Source organism: Arachis ipaensis, chromosome B1, assembly GCF_059453495.1.
Source record: "Arachis ipaensis isolate K30076 ecotype BB chromosome B1, ASM5945349v1, whole genome shotgun sequence".
In the NCBI taxonomy this organism is placed as follows: domain Eukaryota; kingdom Viridiplantae; phylum Streptophyta; class Magnoliopsida; order Fabales; family Fabaceae; genus Arachis; species Arachis ipaensis.
Window position 1 is genome coordinate 59,020,696 of NC_142436.1, and position 23,827 is coordinate 59,044,522.

General features: G+C 38.8%; 2 non-coding genes across 2 annotated transcripts; one reads left to right on the forward strand and one right to left on the reverse strand.

The window, feature by feature from the left end:
• Positions 1–14,628: 14,628 nt before the first annotated feature.
• On the reverse strand, positions 14,629–14,736 carry LOC148576716 (small nucleolar RNA R71). Its single transcript, XR_015902979.1, has one exon. It is a non-coding gene; the product is annotated as a small nucleolar RNA R71 (small nucleolar RNA).
• Positions 14,737–22,222: 7,486 nt separating this feature from the next.
• LOC148576717 (small nucleolar RNA R71) lies at positions 22,223–22,330 on the forward strand. Its single transcript, XR_015904429.1, has one exon. It is a non-coding gene; the product is annotated as a small nucleolar RNA R71 (small nucleolar RNA).
• Positions 22,331–23,827: the final 1,497 nt, after the last annotated feature.

Genomic DNA, 23,827 nt, shown 5'->3' on the forward strand with positions numbered 1-23,827 from the left:
TTGGCAATTCAAAATGAAAAGAGGGAAAATGGCAAAAACTTAGAGAAAAACTAAACTAAAAGCTTCCTACTACTACTCTTAAACTATGCTAATGATATGCTATCTTCTATTCTTTATTTCCCTTCCGATATGAGCTAAAAGACTTCAGAAATGGGCCTCCAAAGCCTCCAAATCGCGAGTCACGTGCCATTTTAGTGAAGTCATGTGTGGACACCTGTGCGGACGCACAGATGCGTGCATCCGCACACTTTGCAAAAATCCCTTCCTGTGCATACGCACAAGTAGCTGTGCGCACGCACACTTGGCGATGCCTGGTTGGATGCGCGATGCGCTTGAAATGATCCACGCGCTCTGATTGGGCAGCTGTGCGTACGCACAAGTACACACGTCTCTGAACTCATCTCCTTTGATTATTTGTGTTTCCTCCACTTTGCATGCTCTTCTTCCATTTTCTCCAACCCATTCCTATCTTATACACCTGAATTCACTCACAAACAACATCAAGATATCGAATGGAAGGCAAATAGAATAAAATAGATTAAATTAGGTACAAAAGAGCATGTTTTCATAATCAAGCACAATTTAGGAGGAAAGTTCAAATGCATGCTATTTAGTGGAATAAGTGTAAGTTTATATACTGAAATCCATTCAATTTCAACCAAAAATCATCAACAAATATGGATTCATCAATGCACTCATGTTGAATTCTATTTTCTTCTCATTCAATTTTATATTTCTATGCCTTTTGATGTTTACTTCACTTGTTATTGTTGATTCCTTGCTTTTGTTAGTTATAGCTTTTATTAATTCTTGCATTTTGTGATGTTTACTTTTATTGCACACTAAGTGTTTGATAGAATGTTTTTACTAGTTTTTGGATAGTTTTCTTTACTCTTGGCATAGGCTAAGGGAATTGAGTGACCTTAAGTCATTGGGTCTCATTGATTCGATGATTTGAGAACCCTTAGTGGTCAATTTGATAACCATTGACTCTAGCCTACTACTATGCCAATTAGTAGCTAGGTTAGGACTTATGGATTGATGATTGATCAAGCCTATTTGATGTACTTAATGCTTTGAGGTAGACATTATACTTACTTCAAGCATAGAGGTAGACTTAATGGATTGGTCCCTCATAATTGTCAATCCTTTCCTTTCTTTTATTAGTTTTTATCATTTATTTTCTTGTTATTTACTTTTCTTGCCAATTATAAAATCTCATAGCCAATAATTGATCACTTCATTGAAATTCCTTGTGAGACGACCCGAGGTTTAAATACTTTGGTTAATTTTCATTGGGGTTTGTACTTGTGACAACCAAAATACTTTTAAAATTTTATTGAGAATTATTAGTTGGTTTGGAGCTATACTTACAACGAAGAAATTCCTTTTCTATAAGAGAAATTCTAGACCAACAATAATTTTCATATCAGTGTTGCCTGAGCCTAATAAATCATTTGAGGTGTAATGTTATGCATCATTGAAGGGTCTGGGGTGTGTGCTAATGCAGCACCGTAATGTCGTGGCATACGCCTCACGACAGTTGAGACCGCATGAAATGAACTATCTGACTCACGATCTAGAGCTTGCTGCCATTGTGTTTGCTCTAAATATTTGGAGGCATTATCTCTATGGCGTCAAGTTTCAAATTTTCTCGGATCATAAGAGCTTAAAGTACATTTTCGATAAAAATATGCGTCAAAAGAGGTGGATGGAGCTGCTAAAGGACTATGACCTCGAATTGAATTACCACCTAGGAAAAGCAAATATTGTGGCGGACGCTTTGAGCCGAAAATCGCTATGTGCTACTTAGATGATGCTACGAAAGGAAGAATTGCTAAAAGCATTCAAGAGTCTGAATTTGGGGGTTAGAGAGGAGTCTGGTACTCTATGTTTAAGCCAATTGCAAATTTCAAGTGATTTTAAGTCCGAGATTGAAAAATCTTAACAAGACGAGAAGGAATTGTAGAAGGTGCCACCGGCAATTAAGCAAGGGAAGCGATGGAGGGTTTCATGGGACAATGATAGATTATGGAGATTCAAGGGTAGGATCTATGTGCCAAATATTGGAACCTTTTGGTAGGATATCTTAAAGGAGTTTCATAAAAGCGGATTCTCTATTCATCCGGGAAGCACTAAAATGTACCCCGATCTGAAAGCAATGTTCTGGTGGCCGAAAATGAAGAACGACATAGCGTTGCATGTATCTAAGTGTCTGTCTTGTTAGAAAGACAAGATTGAACATTAGAAACCATTAAGAACCCTTCAGCCCTTAAAAATTTTGCAATAGAAATGGGAGAGCATCGCAATGGATTTTGTGTCGGGGTTGCCAAGAACCCGAGCTGGATTCGACGCTGTTTGGGTAATTGTGGATCGACTGACAAAGTCAGCTCACTTTCTACCCATTCGAATGAGTTGTACGTTGGAAGAGCTAGCACGTTTGTAGATTTAAGAGATTGTGAGGTTGCATGGTGTGCCTACCACCATAATATCTGACAGAGATCCTCATTTTACCTCAAGGTTCTGGGGAGCTTTCCAACGGACATTTGGAATTCAGTTAAGCTTGAGTACTTTGAATAATCCAAACCCTAGAGGATTTGCTGAAGGCTTGTGTTTTGGACCAGCCGACGAGCTGGGATCAGTATATGCCGCTAGTAGAGTTTGCGTATAACGACGGCTACCATGTGAGCATCGGAATGGCTCGGTATACGGCTCTGTATGGGAGAATGTGTCAATCTCTGTTATGTTGGTATGAAGCTGGGGAGAAAAGCTTGTTAGGGCCTGAAATGATAGCTAAAATCACTGAACAAATCAAGAAAATCCGAAGCCGGATGCTTATTACTCAAAGGCGTTAGAAGAGCTACGCCGATCAGAGGCGGAAACCTTTAGAGTTTGGGGAAGGAGAACATGTGTTTATAAAGGTTACTCTAACAACTGGAGTGGGTAGAGCAATTAAAATGAAGAAACTAAATCCCCGTTACATCGACCCATTTCAAATTCTGAAGAGGATTAGACCGGTAGCCTATAGGATTGCCCTACCGCCGCATCTTTCGAACCTGCACGACGTGTTTCATGTGTCGCAGCTTTGAAAGTATACTCTCGATGTAAGTTATGTTTTGGAACCTGAATCGGTTCAAGTAAGAGAAGATTTAACACCTCAAGTAACTCCGATCAGAATCGACGACACTAGCATTAAGCGTTTACACGGTAAGGAACTATCATTGGTTAAAGTAGCTTGGAGTCGGGCTAGTATCAAAGAACACACTTGAGAACTTGAATTGAATATGCGGAAGGACTACCCACACCTCTTTTCAGGTAACTGAATCTGAATTTTGAGGGCAAAATTCTTAATTAGGTGGGTAGGATGTAAACCCCATAAAATTAACGAATAATTAGTCAATAAATTAAATATGAATCAAAGAAATTAGAAATATGAATTTAATAGTTTAATGAGATGGATGATGCCAGGGCATTTTGGCCAGTTTCACTGACCTTTTCTTTATGGTTTTAGGGTAGTTTCATGCACTTTCTTAGGAAATAAGCAAGTTTTGGGTAGAATTTTACTTATATCTTGATTCAGGCAAGCATTGTGATTTTTATATGAATTCATGAGAATTATGCATAAATTGAATGACAAATTGGATGATGCATATCTCATAACTTGGACTAGAACTTTGATGCACTTTATTGCTTGATTTCAGGACAAAGGAAGCAAGGAAGAACCACGTTAGCAGCCACGTTAGTCTAACTAATGTGACCTCTAACATGGAAGGGGAGCTAGCTTGTAACGTTAATGAGAAAAGTAATTGCCAATAACGTCCTCGAAGCCATCATAGCCGACGTTAATTACCACGTTAACTACATTTACATGGTAGTTAACGTGGAAGAAGAAAATGAGGCCAACGTTAGTGACACTTACCTTTGTCACTAACATTGGACCAAGCTCATATTGGCCACGTTAAGAGCCACGTTAACTCAGTTAACGTGGACTCTAATGTAAGGAAACAAAAGAATGGCCAACGTTAGTGACACTCACCTTTGTCACTAACGTTGAGCTAAGCCACTTTGAGCCACGTTAGTTGCCACGTTAACTCAGTTAACATGAAATCTAACGTGGAGGAAGCAAAGAATTACCAACGTTAGTGACACTCACCTTTGTCACTAACGTTGGGATGAGCCACTATGAGCCACGTTAACTCCCACGTTAACTACATTAACGTGGAAGCTAACGTGAGTAAAAGGGATAATGAGCCAACGTTAGTGACACTCACCTTTGTCACTAACGTTGGAAATGGCTAGCAATACCACGTTAGAAGCCACGTTAACCTAGTTAACATGAACTCTAACGTGGGAAGTAGGGGCATTTTGGAACGTTAGTGGCAAAGGTAAGTGTCACTAACATTCTCGAAGATGTGGCAAGCCTATGTTAAGGGTCACGTTAGCCACACTAACATGAACTCTAACGTAGGGAGAAAGGAGGATTCTCAACGTTATTGGAAAAAGTAAGTCCCAATAACGTGTACGAAGGACCAAGAGGCACCGTTAGTGGTCACGTTGATGCCACTAACGTTGAAGTTAACGTGGATCATCCTTGGGATTGGAACGTTAGTGAAAAAGGTGATTGCCACTAACGTTCTCGAACCCACACTTTTACTTAACGTTAACGCTACTAATGTCCTAAGCTAGAATCCCTGCCTACTTCACACTTTCTCTCTGCAAGTAAAGCTGAGCCCACTGAAGAAGATAACTGCTTCAACTCAAGATCCAAAGGCCCATATCCAAGACTTGAAGAGCCAACTAGAAGATCAGAATAACAGTATAAATAGGGAGAACTTTGAACTAGAGGGGAGCTTTTGGGAAAAGGGGGGCATTATTAGAATCACTTTCTGTATTTTACTTTCTCTGCAACTTTTAGTTTAACTTTCAGAATGTACTCTCCATCTATGCTTTTCATTCCCAGAGCTATGAACAACTAAACCCCTTTCATTGGGTTAGGGAGCTCTGTTGTAATTTGATGGATCAATATTAGTTTTCATTATTCTTCTTCTCTCTTTTCTTTTGATTTTTACTAGAAAGCTTTCAATCTTCATCCAATTGGATAGTTGTCTTGTGAAAGAAGCTATTCATACTTGGATCTCTTCTGAACCTTGGAAGAGGAATGAAGAGATCATGCTAGAAATGTTTTCTCATGTTGGACCAAATTGGGGTTTGGATGGATATAGTGACATATAATCCTACCAACACTTTGATTTGGAAATACATGTCGTATAATCAGTGACCATACTTCATCTCTTCTCATGAGCAATTAGACCAAGGAATTGGCTATTGATCTGATTTGAGAGATTGAGTTACCAAGGAATTGGAATTCAATCACTTAAGATTGCCAAGGAGATCAATGAATGCATTGATTGAGGAAGAGATGAAAATGAACTTGATCCGGAGAATACAACATCTCCTAAGCCCAATGAACTCCCCATTTCTGATCTTACCCATTCTATTTACTTTCTGCTATTTACCTTCATGCTAAACTCCCATTCCCCATTTAAGATTTTGTAATTTACTTTCCGTCATTTATTTTCTGCCATTTACTTTCCCGCCATTTAATTTCCTGCAATTCTCAACCCAAATTTCTGCTTAGCTTAACTAGAATATTCCTCCAATTAAAGTTGCTTGACCAATCAATCCCTGTGGGATTCGTGATACATGCAAAATTGTTACTCTGAGGTTGTAAAATTTGTTGTTCGTTCTCTCCCTGGTAATGGCTCCAAAAACGTGTGCACAGTACCATGGTCCAAGCATAACTTCACAACTTCGCACAACTAACCAGCAAGTGCACTGGGTCGTCCAAGTAATAAAACCTTACGTGAGTAAGGGTCGATCCCACGGAGATTGTTGGTATGAAGCAAGCTATGGTCACCTTGTAAATCTCAGTCAGGCAGATAATAACTGATTATGGAGTTTTCGAAAATAATAAATAAATAGAAAATAAAGGTAGAAACACTTATGTAATTCATTGGTGAGAATTTCAGATAAGCGTATAGAGATGCTTTCGTTCCTCTGAACTTCTGCTTTCCTGCTGTTTTCATCCAATCAGTCCTACTCCTTTCCATGGCTGGCTTTATGTAAGGGCATCACCGTTGTCAATGGCTACATCCCATCTTCTTGTGAAAAAGGTCCAAATGCTCTGTCACAGCACGGCTAATCATCTGAGGTTCTCGATCATACTGGAATAGGATTCACCCTCCTTTTGCGTTTGTCACTACGCCCAGCACTCGCGAGTTTGAAGCTCGTCACAGTCATTCAATCCCTGAATCCTACTCGGAATACCACAGACAAGGTTTAGACTTTTTGGACTCTCATGAATGCCGCCATCAATCTAGCTTATACCACGAAGATTCTGATTAAGAGATCTAAGAGATACTCATTCAATCTAAGGTGGAACGGAAGTGGTTGTCAGGCACGCGTTCGTGGGGGAATGATGATGATTGTCACGCTCATCACATTCATATTGAAGTGCGAATGAATATCTTAGAAGCAGAATAAGTTGAATTGAATAGAAAAACAGTAGTACTTTGCATTAATTCATGAGGAACAGCAGAGCTCCACACCTTAATCTATGGAGTGTAGAAACTCTACCGTTGAAGATACATAAGTGATGAAGGTTCAGGCATGCCCGGGAGGCCAGCCCCCAAAACATGATCACAGGATCAAAAATACAATCCAGGATCTTCCAAAAAAATTTCTAATACAATAGTAAGAAGTCCTATTTATACTAAACTAGTTACTAGGGTTTACAGAAGTAAGTAATTGATGCATAAATCCACTTCCGGGGCCCACTTGGTGTGTGCTTGGGCTGAGCTTGAAGTTTACACGTGGAGAGGTCATTCTTGGAGTTGAACGCCAAGTTGTAACGTGTTTTTTGCATTCAACTCTGGTTCGTGACGTGTTTCTGGCGTTTAACTCTAGACTGCAGCGTAGAACTGGCGTTCAACACCCTTTTGCGTCATCTAAACTCGGCCAAAGTATGGATTATTATATATTGCTGGAAAGCCTTGGATGTCTACTTTCCAACGCAATTAAAAGCGCGCCATTTTGAGTTCTGTAGCTCCAGAAAATCTACTTTGAGTACAGGGAGGTCAGAATCCAACAGCATCAGCAGTCCTTCTTCAACCTCTGAATCTGATTTTTGCTCAAGTCCCTCAATTTCAGCCAGAAAATACCTGAAATCACAGAAAAATACACAAACTCATAGTAAAGTCCAGAAATGTGAATTTAACATAAAAACTAATAAAAACATCCCTAAAAGTAACTAGATCCTACTAAAAACATACTAAAAACAATGCCAAAAAGCGTATAAATTATCCGCTCATCACAACACCAAACTTAAATTGTTGCTTGTCCCCAAGCAACTAAAAATCAAATAAGATAAAAAGAAAAAAATATACTATAAATTCCAAACTATCAATGAAACATAGCTTCAATCAGATGAGCGGGACTTGTAGCTTTTTGCCTCTTGAATAGTTTTGGCATCTCACTTCATCCATTGAGGTTCAGAATGATTGGCATCTATAGGAACTCAGAGTTCAGATAGTGTTATTGATTCTCCTAGTTCAGTATGTTGATTCTTGAACACAGCTACTTTATGAGTCTTGGCCGTGGCCTTAAGCACTTTGTTTTCCATTATTACCACCGGATACATAAATGCCACAGACACATAATTGGGTGAACATTTTCAGATTGTGACTCAGATTTGCTAAAGTCCCCAATTAGAGGTGTCCAGGGTTCTTAAGCACACTCTTTTTTTGCTTTGGACCTTGACTTTAACCGCTCAGTCTCAAGTTTTCACTTGACACCTTCACGCCACAAGCACATGGTTAGGGACAGCTTGGTTTAGCCGCTTAGGCCGGGATTTTATTCCTTTAGGCCCTCCTATCCACTGATGCTCAAAGCCTTGGGATCCTTTTTATTTACCCTTGCCTTTTGATTTTAAGGATTATTGGATTTTTGCTCTTGCCTCTTGGTTTTAAGAGCTTTTGGCTTTTTCTGCTTGCTTTTTTTTTTCTTTCTATTTTTTTTCGCCATTTTTTTTTCTGCAAGCTTTGTATTCACTGCTTTTTCTTGCTTCAAGAATCATTTTTATGATTTTTCAGATTATTAAATAACATGTCTCCTTGTCATCATTCTTTCAAGAGCCAACATATTTAACATTCATAAACAACAACTTCAAAAGACATATGCACTGTTCAAGCATTCATTCAGAAAACAAAAAGTATTGTCACCACATCAATATAATTAAACTAAGTTCAAGGATAAATTCGAAACTCATGTACTTCTTGTTCTTTTGAATTAAAAACATTTTTCATTCAAGAGAGGTGATGGATTCATATTCACTACTTTAAGGCATAGTTACTAAATACTAATGATCATGTAATAAGACACAAACATGGATAAGCGCTTAACATAAAGAAAATGAAAAACAGAGAATTTAAGAACAATGAATGAATCCACCTTAGTGATGGTGGCGTTTCCTTCTTGAGGAACCAATGATGTCCTTGAGCTCTTCTATGTCTCTTCCTTGTCTTTGTTGCTCCTTCCTTATTAATTTTTGATCTTTTCTAATTTCATGGAGGATGATGGAGTGCTCTTGATGTTCCACCCTTAGTTGCTCCCAATAATTGTGTGGGGGAAAATGTATCCCCTGAGGTATCTCAGTGATCTCTTGATTTGCAGTCAAATGTTCTACCACTGAGCTATAAATCCTTTACATGAATCTCTCCATCTCCCATGACTTGGAGGTGGAAGCTTTTGTCTTCCCTTTTCTCTTCTCTCTCTTTTTTTTTTTTGAGGTTTCTCTGGCCTTGGGTGCCATCAATGGTTATGAAAAAGCAAAATAAGCAATGCTTTTACCACACCAAACTTAAAATGTTGCTCACCCTCGAGCAGGAGAAGAAAGAATAGATGAAGAAGAAGATGTGGAAGAAACTAGGATTATGAGGAGGAAAGGTGGAGATCCTGTGGGATCCACAGATCCTAAGGTGTCAAGGAATGGCATCCCTGCACCAATTAGGCATGTAAAATGCCTTTGCATGCAATTCTGTCGTTTAAACGCCGAATTGATGCTTGTTCTGGGCGTTCAGTGCCCAGATGCAGCATATTTCTGGCGTTGAACACCAGCCAGATGCTTGTTTCTTGCGTTCAGCGCCAACTCTTCCTTAGTGTACATTTCTGGCGTCTGAACGCCAGGATGCTGCTTGTTTCTGGCGTTCAACGCCAGATCCATACTCTGTTCTGGCGTTGAACGCCAGCCAGATGCTCCTTACTAACGTTTAAACGCCAGTAAGATCCTCCTCCAGGGTGTGATTTTTCTTCTGCTATTTTTGATTCCGTTTTCAATTTTTTTCAGTTGTTTTTGTGACTCCACATGATCATGAACCTATGAAGACATATAACTAATAAAAATATAATTAAATAAAAATTGGGTTGCCTCCCAACAAGTGCTTCTTTAATGTCAATAGCTTGACAGTGGGCTCTCATGAAGCCTCACAGATGTTCAGAGCATTGTTGAGACTCTCCAACACCAAACTTAGAGTTTGGATATAGGAGTTCAACACCAAACTTAGAGTTTGGTTATGGCCTCCCAACACCAAACTTAGAGTTTGACTGTGGGGGCTCTGGTTGACTCTGTTTTGAGAGACGCTTACTGTGCCTCTTTTCCATGTTTACAGAAGGATGTCCTTGAGTTTTAAACTCAAGGGAGTCCTCATTCAATTGAAGGACTAATTCACCTCTGTCAACATCAATCACAGCTCTTGCTGTGGCTAGGAAGGGTCTTCCAAAGATGATGAATTCATCCTCATCCTTCCCAGTATCTAGGATTATGAAATCAGCAGGGATGTAAAGGTCTTCAACCTTTACTAATATGTCCTCTACTTGTCCATAAGCCTGTTTTTTAGAATTGTCTGCCATCTCTAATGAGATTTTAGCAGCTTGTACCTCAAAGATTCCAAGTTTCTCCATTATAGAGAGTGGCATGAGGTTTATTCCTGACCTAAGGTCACATAGAGCCTTCTCAAAGGTCATGGTGCCTATGGTACAGGGTATTAGGAACTTTCTAGGATCTTGTTTCTTCTGAAGCAATCTCAGTTGATCCAATGCATTTAGTTCATTGGTGAACAGGGGAGGTTCATCTCCCCAAGTCTCATTACCAAATAAATTGGCATTTAGCTTCATGATTGCACCAAGGAACTTGGCAACTTGCTCTTCAGTAACATCCTCATTCTCTTCTGAAGAGGAATACTCATCAGAGCTCATGAAGGGCATAAGGAGGTTTAATGGAATCTCTATGGTCTCTAGATGAGTCTCAGATTCCTTTGGTTCCTGATGAGCGGATAATTTATATGCTTTTTGACATTGTTTTTAGTATGTTTTTAGTAGGATCTAGTTACTTTTAGGGATGTTTTCATTAGTTTTTATGTTAAATTCACATTTATGGACTTTACTATGAGTTTGTGTGTTTTTCTGTGATTTCAGGTATTTTCTGGCTGAAATTGAGGGACTTGAGCAAAAATCAGATTCAGAGGTTGAAGAAGGACTGCTGATGCTGTTGGATTCTGACCTCCCTGCACTCAAAGTGGATTTTCTGGAGCTACAAAACTCGAAATGGCGTGCTTCCAATTACGTTAGAAAGTAGACATCCAGGGCTTTCCAGAAATATATAATAGTCCATACTTTGGCCAAGAATAGATGACGTAAACTGGCGTTCAACGCCAGCTTTCTACCCAAATCTGGCGTCCAGCGCCAGAAAAGGAGCCAAAACCAGAGTTGAACGCCCAAACTGGCACAAAAGCTGGCGTTCAACTCCAAGGAGGACCTCTACACGTGTAACACTCAAAGCCCAGCCCAAGCACACACCAAGTGGGCCCCGGAAGTGGATTTATGCATCAATTACTTACTCATGTAAACCCTAGTGACTAGTTTATTATAAATAGGACCTCTTACTATTGTATTAGGAATCTTTGGTCTCAGTTGTAATCCATTGTTCATCTTAGGAGACTATTGATCACGTTTTAGGGGGCTGGCCATCTCGGCCATGCCTGAACCTTTACTTATGTATTTTCATACGGTAGAGTTTCTACACTCCATAGATTAAGGTGTGGAGCTCTGCTGTTCCTCAAAGATTAATGCAAAGTACTACTATTTTCTATTCAATTTTTCTTATTTCTCTTCTAAGATATCCATTCGCACCCAAGAACGTGATGAAGGTGATGATTATGGGTGACGCTCATCATCCTTCTCCCTTATGAACGCGTGCCTGGCAAACACTTCCGTTCTACATGAAGTAAGCTAGAATGAATATCTCTTAGATCTCCTAACCAGAATCTTTGTGGCGTAAGCTAGAATGATGGCGGCATTCAAGAGAATCCGGAAGGTCTAAACCTTGTCTGTGGTATTCCGAGTAGGATTCAATGATTGGATGACTGTGACGAGCTCCTAACTCGCGATTGCAGGGCGTTAGTGACAGACGCAAAAGGATAGTAAATCCTATTCCAGCATGATCGAGAACCGACAGATGAATAGCCGTGCCGTGACAGGGTGCGTGAGCATATTATTCACTGAGAGGATAAGATGAAGCCATTGGCAAGGGTGATGCCTCCAGACGATTAGCCGTGCCGTAACAGGGCATTGGATCATTTTCCCGAGAGATGACCGAAAGTAGCCATTGACAATGGTGATGTATCACATAAAGCCAGCCATGGAAAGGAGTAAGACTGATTGGATGAAGATAGCAGGAAAGCAGAGGTTCAGAGGAACGAAAAGCATCTCCATTCGCTTATCTGAAATTCCTACCAATGATTTACATAAGTATCTCTATCCCTATTCTATTAATTATTATTCGAAAACTCCATAATCATTTTATATCCGCCTGACTGAGATTTACAAGGTGACCATAGCTTGCTTCATACCAACAATCTCCGTGGGATTCGACCCTTACTCACGTAAGGTATTACTTGGACGACCCAGTGCACTTGCTGGTCAGTTGTATCGAAGTTGTGACAAATTATGAATGTGTAATCACGATTACGCGTACCAAGTTGCTCACGTGTTAGGAATAGTTTGAGCCTGGACATCACAATTTCGTGCACCAAGTTTTTGGCGCCGTTGCCGGGGATTGTTCGAGTTTGAACAACTGATGGTTCATCTTGTTGCTCAGATTAGGTAATTTTCTTTTTGTTTTGTTTTCAAAAATTTTTCAAAAATTTTTCAAAATTTTCTCATCTGTTTTTGAAGAAAAAAAAATAAAAAAAAATAAAAATGTTTTCAAAAATTTATTCAAAATTTTTAAAAGAATGAATTCTAGTGTTTCATAAAGCATGTGAAGCCTGGCTGGCTGTAAAGCCATGTCTAAATTCTTTTGGACTGAGGCTTCCAACCATCAGCTCTTATACGACTGTAGGGTATGTCAGGCATGTCATATCTGAATTACATGCTGAAGCCTGGCTGGCCATTGGCCATGTCTAGTGTTTTGGACCGGAGCTTTCATTGAAAGCTTGGCTGGCTAGTGAGCCATGTCTAATTCCTGGACTGAAGCTTTAGACTAAGAATGCAAGATTCCTGGAATTCATGTTAAAAATTTTGGAATCCTTATTTTTTCTTTTTCATATAATTTTCGAAAAAAATCCAAAAAAAATTAGAAAAGCATAAAAATCAAAAATATTTTTGTGTTCTTGTTTGAGTCTTGAGTCATATCATAAGTTTGGTGTCACTTGCATATGCATATTGCATTTTTCGAAAATTTCATGCATTCATAGTGTTCTTCATGATCTTCAAGTTGTTCTTGGTAAGTCTTCTTGTTAGATCTTGATGATTTTTTGTTTTGTGTCTTTTCATGTTTTTCATATGCATTCTTGAATTCTTAGTGTCTAAGCATTAAAGAATTCTAAGTTTGGTGTCTTGCATGTTTTCTTTGCATCAAAAATTTTTCAGAAATATGTTCTTGGTGTTCATCTTGACATTCATAGTGTTCTTGGTGTTCATCTTGACATTCATAGCATTCTTGCATGCATTCATTGTTTTGATCTAAAAATTTCATGCATTGCATCATTTTTAGTGTTTTTCTCTTGCATCATAAAAATTCAAAAAAATAAAAAAAAAATATCTTTCCCTTTTTCTCTCATCAAATTTGAAAATTTGAGTTGACTTTTTCAAAAATTTTTAAAATCAAGTTGTTTCTTATGAGTCAAATCAAATTTTCAATTTGAAAATCTTATCTTTTTCAAAATCTTTTTCAAAAATCAAATCTTTTTCAAAATTCTTAGTTATTTTCGAAAATTCCAAAAATATTTTTCAAAAATCTTTTTTATTTTTATCACAAATTTTTGAAAATAACAATAACAATTAATGTTTTGATTCAAAAATTTGAAGTTTGTTACTTGCTTGTTAAGAAAGATTCAAACTTTAAGTTCTAGAATCATATCTTGTGATTTCTTATGAATCAAGTCATTAATTGAGATTTTAAAAATCAAATCTTTTTCAAAACTAATTTCAATCATATCTTTTCAAAAATATCTTCTTATCTTATCTTTTTCAAAAATATCTTTTCAAAATATCTTTTCTAACCTCCTAACTTCTTATCTTTTCAAAATTTCTTTTAACTAACTAACTAACTTTTTGTTTGTTTCTTAACTTTTTCAAAACTACCTAACTAGCTCTCTCTCTCTAATTTTCGAAAATATCTTCCCTCTTTTTCAAAAATTTCTTTTTAATTAACTAATTATTCTTATTATTATTTTTAATTTTAAAAAATTTTTGAAAAAATACTAACAATTTTTCAAAAACTATTTTCAAAAATCACTAACTCCTTTTCAAAAATAATTTTCGAAAATTATCCCTCCCCCATCTTATTCTATTTATTCGTTCATATCCTAACATCTCATCTCACATCTCTGCCATCCTCACAGTTGTGGTTCTTCCATTATATTACATTCTTTGTCTCCCCCTCTTCTTCTACTCACACAGGGATCCCTATACTGTGGCATAAAGGATCTCTATTATTATTATTATTATTATTTTTTTCTGTGCCCTCTTCTTTGTCATATGAGCAGGAGCAAGGATAAGAACATTCTTGTGGAAGCAGATCCAGAACCTGAAAGGACTCTGAAGAGAAAATTAAGAGAAGCTAAATTACAACAATCCAGAGAAAACCTTTCAGAAATTTTCGAACAGGAAGAAGAGATGGCAGCCGAAAATAATAATAATGTAAGGAAGATGCTTGGTGACTTTACTGCACCTAATTCCAATTTACATGGAAGAAGCATCTCCATTCCTGCCATTGGAGAAAACAACTTTGAGCTGAAACCTCAATTAGTTTCTCTGATGCAGCAGAACTGCAAGTTTCATGGACTTCCATCTGAAGATCCTTTTCAGTTCTTAACTGAATTCTTGCAGATATGTGATACTGTTAAGACTAATGGAGTAAATCCTGAAGTCTACAGGCTCATGCTTTTCCCTTTTGCCGTAAGAGACAAAGCTAGATTATGGTTGGATTCTCAACCCAAAGACAGCCTAAACTCTTGGGATAAGCTGGTCACGGCTTTCTTAGCCAAGTACTTTCCTCCTCAAAAGCTGAGCAAGCTTAGAGCTGATGTTCAAACCTTCAGACAGAAAGAAGGTGAATCCCTCTATGAAGCTTGGGAAAGATACAAATAGTTGACCAAAAAGTGTCCTTCTGACATGCTTTCAGAATGGACCATCCTGGATATATTCTATGATGGTTTATCTGAGCTATCAAAGATGTCACTGGACACTTCTGCAGGTGGATCCATTCACCTAAAGAAAACGCCTGCAGAAACTCAAGAACTCATTGACATGGTTGCAAATAACCAGTTCATGTACACTTCTGAAAGGAATCCTGTGAATAATGGGACGCCTATGAAGAAGGGAGTTCTTGAGATTGATACTCTGAATGCCATATTGGCTCAGAATAAAATATTGACTCAGCAAGTCAATATGATTTCTCAGAGTCTGAATGGAGTGCAAGCTGCATCCAACAGTACTCAAGAGGCTTCTTATGAAGAAGAAGCTTATGATCCTGAAAACCCTGCAATAGCAGAGGTGAATTACTTAGGTGAACCTTATGGAAACACCTATAACTCATCATGGAGAAATCATCCAAATTTCTCATGGAAGGATCAAAAGCCTCAACAAGGCTTTAATAATGGTGGAAGAAATAGGTTTAACAATAATAAACCTTTTCCATCATCCACTCAGCAAAAGACAGAGAACTCTGAACAAAATGCTTCTAATTTAGCAAATCTAGTCTCTGATCTATCTAAGGCCACTGTGAGTTTCATGAATGAAACCAGGTCTTCCATTAGAAATTTGGAAGCACAAGTGGGCCAGCTGAGTAAAGGGATCACTGAAATCCCTCCAAGTACTCTCCCAAGCAATACAGAAGAGAATAAAGGAGAGTGCAAGGCCATTGACATAAGCACCATGGCCAAACCCAAAGAGGGAGAGGAAGACGCAAATCCCAAGGAGGAAGACCTCCTGGGACGTCCAGTGATCAATAAAGAGCTTCCCTCTGAGGAACCAAAGGACTCTGAGGCTCATCTAGAGACCATAGAGATTCCATTGAACCTCCTTATGCCCTTCATGAGCTCTGATGAGTATTCCTCTTCTGAAGAGAATGAGGATGTTACTGAAGAGCAAACTGCCAAGTTTCTTGGTGCAATCAGGAAGCTGAATGCCAAATTATTTGGCATTGATACTTGGGAAGTTGAACCTCCCTTGTTCATCAATGAACTAAGTGATCTGGATCAACTGACATTGCCTCAGAAGAGACAGGATCCTGGAAAGTTCATAATACCCTGTACCATAGGCACCATGATCTTTAAGGCTTTGTGTGACCTTGGTTCAGGAATAAACCTCATGCCCCTTTCTGTAATAAAGAAACTGGGAATCTATGGGGTGCAAGCTGCTAAAATCTCATTAGAGATGGCAGACAGCTCTAGAAAACAGGCTTATGGACAAGTAGAGGACGTATTAGTAAAGGTTGAAGGCCTTTACATCCCTGCTGATTTCATAGTCCTGGATACTGGAAAGGAAAAGGGTGAATCCATCATCCTAGGAAGACCTTTCCTGGCCACAGCAAGAGCTGTGATTGATGTTGACAGAGGTGAAATAGTCCTTCAATGGAATGAGGACACCCTTGTGTTTAAAACTCAAGGATCTCCCTCTGCAACCATGGAGAGGAAGCAGAAAAAGCTTCTCTCAAAGCAGAGTCAACCAGAGCCCCCACAGTCAAACTCTAAGTTTGGTGTTGGGAGGCCACAACCAAACTCTAAGTTTGGTGTTGAACTCCCATATCCAAACTCTAAGTTTGGTGTTGGAGAGTCTCAACAAAGCTCTGCACATCTGTGAGGCTCCATGAGTGCCCACTGTCAAGCTATTGACATTAAAGAAGCGCTTGTTGGGAGGCAACCCAATTTCTATTTATCTAACTATATTTTTCTTAGTTATATGTCTTTATAGGTTCATGATCATGTGGAGTCACAAAATAAACAAAAAAATCAAAAACGGAATCAAAAACAGCAGAAGAAAAATCACACCCTGGAGGAGCATCTGTCTGGCGTTCAAACGCCAGAACAGAGCATGGTTCTGGCGCTGAACGCCTAAAATGGGCAGCATCCTGGCGCTAAACGCCCAGAACAAGCATGGTTCTGGCGTTCAACGCCAGAAATGGCAGCAAATGGGCGTTGAATGCCCAAAATGGGCACCAACCTGGCGCTGAACGCCCAGAGTTGTGTGCAAGGGCATTTTACATGCCTAAATTGGTGCAGGGATGTAAATGCCTTGACACCTCAGGATCCCCACCTACCTCCACTCACTTCTTCTCACCACTCTCTTTCACACAACCCCATAAACACTCTTCCCCAAAAACCCTTCACCAATCACCCCAAACACTCTTCCCCATCACCTCTTCACCACTCACATCCATCCACTCTTCCCCACAAACCTACCTCATAAACTCCACCTACCTTCAAAATTCAAAACCAATTTCCCACCCAAACCCACCCATATGGCCGAACCTTAACCCCCCCTCCTTTCCCTATATAAAGCCCTCTATTCTTCATCAAATTCACACAACACACCCTCTACACCCTTCTTGGCCGAAACCACATCTCCCTCTCCCTCTCCATATTTCTTCTTCTTCTTCTTCTATTCTTTTGTTTATTGCTCAAGGGCGAGCAATATTCTAAGTTTGGTGTGGTAAAAGCATAAGCTTTTTGTTTTTCCATTACCATTGATGGCACCTAAGACCGGAGAATCCTCTAGAAAGGGGAAGGGGAAGATAAAAGCTTCCACCTCCGAGTCATGGGAGATGGAAAGGTTCATCTCCAAAGCCCATCAAGACCACTTCTATGATGTTGTGGCCAAGAAGAAGGTGATCCCCGAGGTCCCTTTCAAACTCAAAAGAAATGAGTATCCGGAGATCCGACATGAAATTCAAAGAAGAGGTTGGGAAGTTCTAACAAATCCCATCCAACAAGTCGGCATCCTAATGGTTCAAGAGTTCTATGCTAATGCATGGATCACCAAGAACCATGATCAAAGTAAGAACCCGGATCCAAAGAACTATGTTACAATGGTTCGGGGGAAATACTTAGATTTTAGTCCGGAAAATGTGAGGTTGGCGTTTAACTTGCCCATGATGCAAGGAGATGAACGCCCCTACACTAGAAGGGTCAACTTTAATCAAAGGTTGGACCAAGTCCTTATGGACATAGGCGTGGAAGGAGCTCAATGGAAGATTGACTCCAAAGGCAAGCCGGTTCAACTAAGAAGATTGGACCTCAAGCCTGTAGCTAGAGGATGGTTAGAGTTCATTCAATGCTCAATCATTCCCACTAGCAACCGGTCTGAAGTTACTATAGACCGGGCCATCATGATCCATAGCATCATGATTGGAGAAGAGGTGGAAGTTCATGAGATTATACCTCAAGAACTCTACAAGGTGGCTGACAAGTCCTCCACTATGGCAAGGTTAGCCTTTCCTCACCTCATCTGCCACCTATGCAATTCAGCTGGGATTGACATAGAGGGAGATATCCTCATTAAAGAGGACAAGCCCATCACTAAGAAAAAGATGGAGCAAGCAAGAGAGCCCAGTCATGGAGCTCAAGAGGCGCAAGAAGCTCATTTCCATGAGATCCCTGAGATGCCTCAAATGCACTTTCCTCCACAAGATTATTGGGAGCAAATTAACACCTCCCTAGGAGAATTGAGTTCCAATATGGGACAACTAAGGGTGGAACATCAAGAGCACTCCATCATGCTTCATGAAATAAGAGAAGATCAAAAAGCAATGAGGAAGGAGCAACAAAGACAAGGAAGAGACATAGAAGAGCTCAAGGACATCATTGGTTCCTCAAGAAGGAAACGCCACCATCACTAAGGTGGATTCATTCCTTGTTCTTATTTCTTCTGTTTTTCGTGTTATGTGCTTATCTATGTCTGTGTCTTCATTACATGATCATTAGTAGTTAGTAACTTTGTCTTAAAGTTATGAATGTCCTATGAATCCATCACCTCTCTTAAATGAAAAATGTTTTAATTCAAAAGAACAAGAAGTACATGAGTTTCGAATTTATCCTTGAACTTAGTTTAATTATATTGATGTTGTGATAATGCTTCTTGTTTTCTGAATGTATGCTTGAACAGTGCATATGTCTTCTGAAGTTGTTGTTTAAGAATGTTAAATATGTTGGCTCTTGAAAGAATGATGACTAGGAGACATGTTATTTGATAATCTGAAAAATCATAAAAATGATTCTTGAAGCAAGAAAAAGCAGCAAAGAACAAAGCTTGCAAAAAAAAAAAAAGGCAAAAAAAAAATATATATATAGAAAGAAAAAGCAAGTAGAAAAAGCCAAAAGCTCTTAAAACCAAGAGGCAAGAGCAAAAAGCCAATAACCCTTAAAACCAAAAGGCAAGGGCAAATAAAAAGGATCCCAAGGCTTTGAGCATCAGTGGATAGGAGGGCCTAAAGGAATAAAATCCTGGTCTAAGCGGCTAAACCAAGTTGTCCCTAACCATGTGCTTGTGGCGTGTAGGTGTCAAGTGAAAACTTGAGACTGAGCGGTTAAAGTCAAGGTCCAAAGCAAAAACAAAGAGTGTGCTTAAGAACCCTGGACACCTCTAATTGGGGACTTTAGCAAAGCTGAGTCACAATCTGAAAAGGTTCACCCAATTATGTGTCTGTGGCATTTATGTATCCGGTGGTAATACTGGAAAACAAAGTGCTTAGGGCCACGGCCAAGACTCATAAAGAAGCTGTGTTCAAGAATCATCATACTGAACTAGGAGAGTCAATAACACTATTCGAAATCTGAAATTCCTATAGATGCCAACCATTCTGAACCTCAATGGTTAAAGTGAGATGCCAAAACTATTCAAGAGGCAAAAAGCTATAAGTCCCGCTCATATGATTGAAGCTCTGTTTCATTGATAGTTTGGAATTTGTAGTATATTCTCTTCTTTTTATCCTATTTGATTTTCAGTTGCTTGGGGACAAGCAACAATTTAAGTTTGGTGTTGTGATGAGCGGATAATTTATACGCTTTTTGACATTGTTTTTAGTATGTTTTTAGTAGGATCTAGTTACTTTTAGGGATGTTTTCATTAGTTTTTATGTTAAATTCACATTTCTGGACTTTACTATGAGTTTGTGTATTTTTCTGTGATTTCAGGTATTTTCTGGCTGAAATTGAGGGACTTGAGCAAAAATCAGATTCAGAGGTTGAAGAAGGACTGCTAATGCTGTTGGATTCTGACCTCCCTGCACTCAAAGTGGATTTTCTGGAGCTACAGAACTCAAAATGGCGTGATTTCAATTGCGTTGGAAAGTGTACATCCAGGGCTTTCCAGCAATATATAATAGTCCATACTTTGGCCAAGAATAGATGACGTAAACTGGCGTTCAACGCCAGCTTTCTACCCAAATCTGGCGTCCAACGCCAGAAAAGGAGCCAAAACCAGAGTTGAACGCCCAAACTGGCACAAAAGCTGGCGTTCAACTCCAAGGAGGACCTCTACACGTGTAACACTCAAAGCCCAGCCCAAGCACACACCAAGTGGGCCCCGGAAGTGGATTTATGCATCAATTACTTACTCATGTAAACCCTAGTGACTAGTTTATTATAAATAGGACCTCTTACTATTGTATTAGGAATCTTTGGTCTCAGTTGTAATCCATTGTTCATCTTAGGAGACTATTGATCACGTTTTAGGGGGCTCGCCATCTCGGCCATGCCTGAACCTTTACTTATGTATTTTCATACGGTAGAGTTTCTACACTCCATAGATTAAGGTGTGGAGCTCTGCTGTTCCTCAAAGATTAATGCAAAGTACTACTATTTTCTATTCAATTCTTCTTATTTCTCTTCTAAGATATCCATTCGCACCCAAGAACGTGATGAAGGTGATGATTATGTGTGACGCTCATCATCCTTCTCCCTTATGAACGCGTGCCTGACAAACACTTCCGTTCTACATGAAGTAAGCTAGAATGAATATCTCTTAGATCTCCTAACCAGAATCTTCGTGGCGTAAGCTAGAATGATGGTGGCATTCAAGAGAATCCGGAAGGTCTAAACCTTGTCTGTGGTATTCCGAGTAGGATTCAATGATTGGATGACTGTGACGAGCTCCTAACTCGCGATTGCAGGGCGTTAGTGACAGACGCAAAAGGATAGTAAATCCTATTCCAGCATGATCGAGAACCGACAGATGAATAGCCGTGCCGTGACAGGGTGCGTGAGCATATTATTCACTGAGAGGATAAGATGAAGCCATTGGCAAGGGTGATGCCTCCAGACGATTAGCCGTGCCGTGACAGGGCATTGGATCATTTTCCCGAGAGATGGCCGAAAGTAGCCATTGACAATGGTGATGTATCACATAAAGCCAGCCATGGAAAGGAGTAAGACTGATTGGATGAAGATAGCAGGAAAGCAGAGGTTCAGAGGAACGAAAAGCATCTCCATTCGCTTATCTGAAATTCCTACCAATGATTTACATAAGTATCTCTATCCCTATTCTATTAATTATTATTCGAAAACTCCATAATCATTTTATATCCGCCTGACTGAGATTTACAAGGTGACCATAGCTTGCTTCATACCAACAATCTCCGTGGGATTCGACCCTTACTCACGTAAGGTATTACTTGGACGACCCAGTGCACTTGCTGGTCAGTTGTATCGAAGTTGTGACAAATTATGAATGTGTAATCACGATTACGCGTACCAAGTTGCTCACGTGTCAGGAATAGTTTGAGCCTGGACATCACAATTTCGTGCACCAGTTCCGCAGAGGGAAACTCCTTATTAATCACTGGACGTCCCAGGAGGTCTTCCTCCTTGGGATTCACGTCCTCCTCCTCTTTTGTAGTTTCGGCCATGATGGTCATTTCAATGGCCTTGCACTCTCCTTTTGGATTTTCTTCTGTATTGCTTGGGAGAGTAATAGGAGGGGTTTCAGTGATCCTTTTACTCAGCTGGCCCACTTGTGCCTCCAAATTTCTAATGGAGGACCTTGTTTCATTCATGAAACTCAGAGTGACCTTAGATAGATCAGAGACTAAGTTTGCTAAATTAGAGGTATTTTGTTCAGAGTTCTCTGTCTGTTGCTGAGTGGATGATGGAAAAGGTTTGCTATTGCTAAACCTGTTTCTTCCACCATTATTAAAGTCTTGTTGAGGATTTTGTTGATCCTTCCATGAGAGATTTGGGTGATTTCTCCATGAGGGATTATAGGTGTTTCCATATGGTTCACCCATGTAATTCACCTCTGCTATTGCAGGGTTCTCAGGATCATAAGCTTCTTCTTCAGAAGATGCCTCTTGAGTACTGTTGGATGCAGCTTGCATTCCATTCAGACTCTGAGAAATCATATTGACTTGATGAGTCAATATTTTATTCTGAGCCAATATGGCATTCAGAGTATCGATTTCAAGAACTCCATTCTTCTGAGGTGTCCCATTACTCACAGGATTCCTCTCAGAAGTGTACATGAACTAGTTGTTAGCAGCCATGTCAATGAGTTCTTGAGCTTCTGCAGGCGTTTTCTTTAGGTGAATGGATCCACCTGCAGAAGTATCCAATGACATCTTAGTTAATTCAGACAGACCATCATAGAATATATCCAGGATGGTCCATTCTGAAAGCATGTCAGAAGGACACTTTTTGGTCAGTTCCTTGTATCTCTCCCAAGCTTCATAGAGGGATTCACCTTCTTTCTGTCTGAAGGTTTGAACATCCACTCTAAGCTTACTCAGCTTTTGAGGAGGAAAGAACTTGGCTAAGAAAGCCTTGACCAGCTTATCCCAAGAGTTCAGGCTATCCTTAGATTGAGAGTCCAACCATATTCTAGCTCTATCTCTCACAACAAAAGGGAAAAGCATGAACCTGTAGACTTCAGGATCTACTCCATTAGTCTTAACAGTATCACATATCTGCAAGAATTCAGTTAAGAACTGAAAAGGATCTTCAGATGGAAGTCCATGAAACTTGCAGTTTTGTTGCATTAGAGAAACTAATTGAGGTTTAAGCTCAAAGTTGTTTGCTCCAATGGCAGGAATGGAGATGCTTCTTCCATGTAAATTGGAATTAGGTGCAGTAAAGTCACCAAGCATCCTCCTTCCATTATTATTATTTTCGGCTGCCATATCCTCTTCTTGTTCGAAAATTTCTGTAAGGTTGTCTCTGGATTGTTGTATTTTAGCTTCTCTTAGTTTCCTCTTCAGAGTCCTTTCAGGTTTAGGGTCTGCTTCAGCAAGAATGTTCTTGTCGTTACTCCTGCTCATATGAAAAAGAGGGAACAGAAAAATAATAATAATAGGGATCCTTTTTTACCCAGGTATAGAGGTTCCCTTGTGTGAGTAGAAGAAGAAAAGAATGTAATGTAAAGAAGGGAAGAAAAAACTCGAACACAGAGAGGGAGGTAGTGTTCGAATTTTTGGATGGGAGAGAAGTGTTAGTTGATGAATAAATAAATAGAAGGAGATGAGAGAGAAAGAGGAATTTCAAAAATTATTTTTGAAAAATGGTTAGTGATTTTCGAAAATTAAAATTAAAATTTGAAACAATTAGTTAATTAAAAAGAATTTTTGAAAAAAAGGGAAGATATTTTCGAAAATTAGAGAGAGAGAGAGAGTTAGTCAGGTAGTTTTGAAAAAGATAAGAAACAAACAAAAAGTTAGTTAGTTAGTTGAAACAAATTTTGAAAATCAATTTTGAAAAGATAAGAAGATAAGAAGTAAAAAAAATATATTTTTAAAATCAAATTTTTTTTGAAAAAGATATGTTTTAAAAAGATATGATTTTGAAAAAGATAGGATAAAAAGATATTTTTGAAAAGATATGATTAAAATTAGTTTTGAAAAAAGATTTAATTTTTAAAATCACAATTAATGACTTGATTCACAAGAAATCACAAGATATGATTCTAGAACTTAAAGTTTGAATCTTTCTTAACAAGTAAGTAACAAACTTGAAATTTTTGAATCAAAACATTAATTATTGAAGATATTTTCGAAAATTAGGAGATAAAATTAAGAAAAACATTTTTGAAAAACATTTTTTTTAAATTTTCGAAAATGACTAAGAAAAATGAAAAAAATATGATTTTAAAAAAGATTTTGAAAAAGATAAGATTTTTAAATTAAAAATTTGATTTGACTCATAAAAACAACTAGATTTTAAAAATTTTTGAAAAAGTCAATCCAAATTTTCGAATTTTATGAGTGAAAAAGGAAAGATATTTTTTT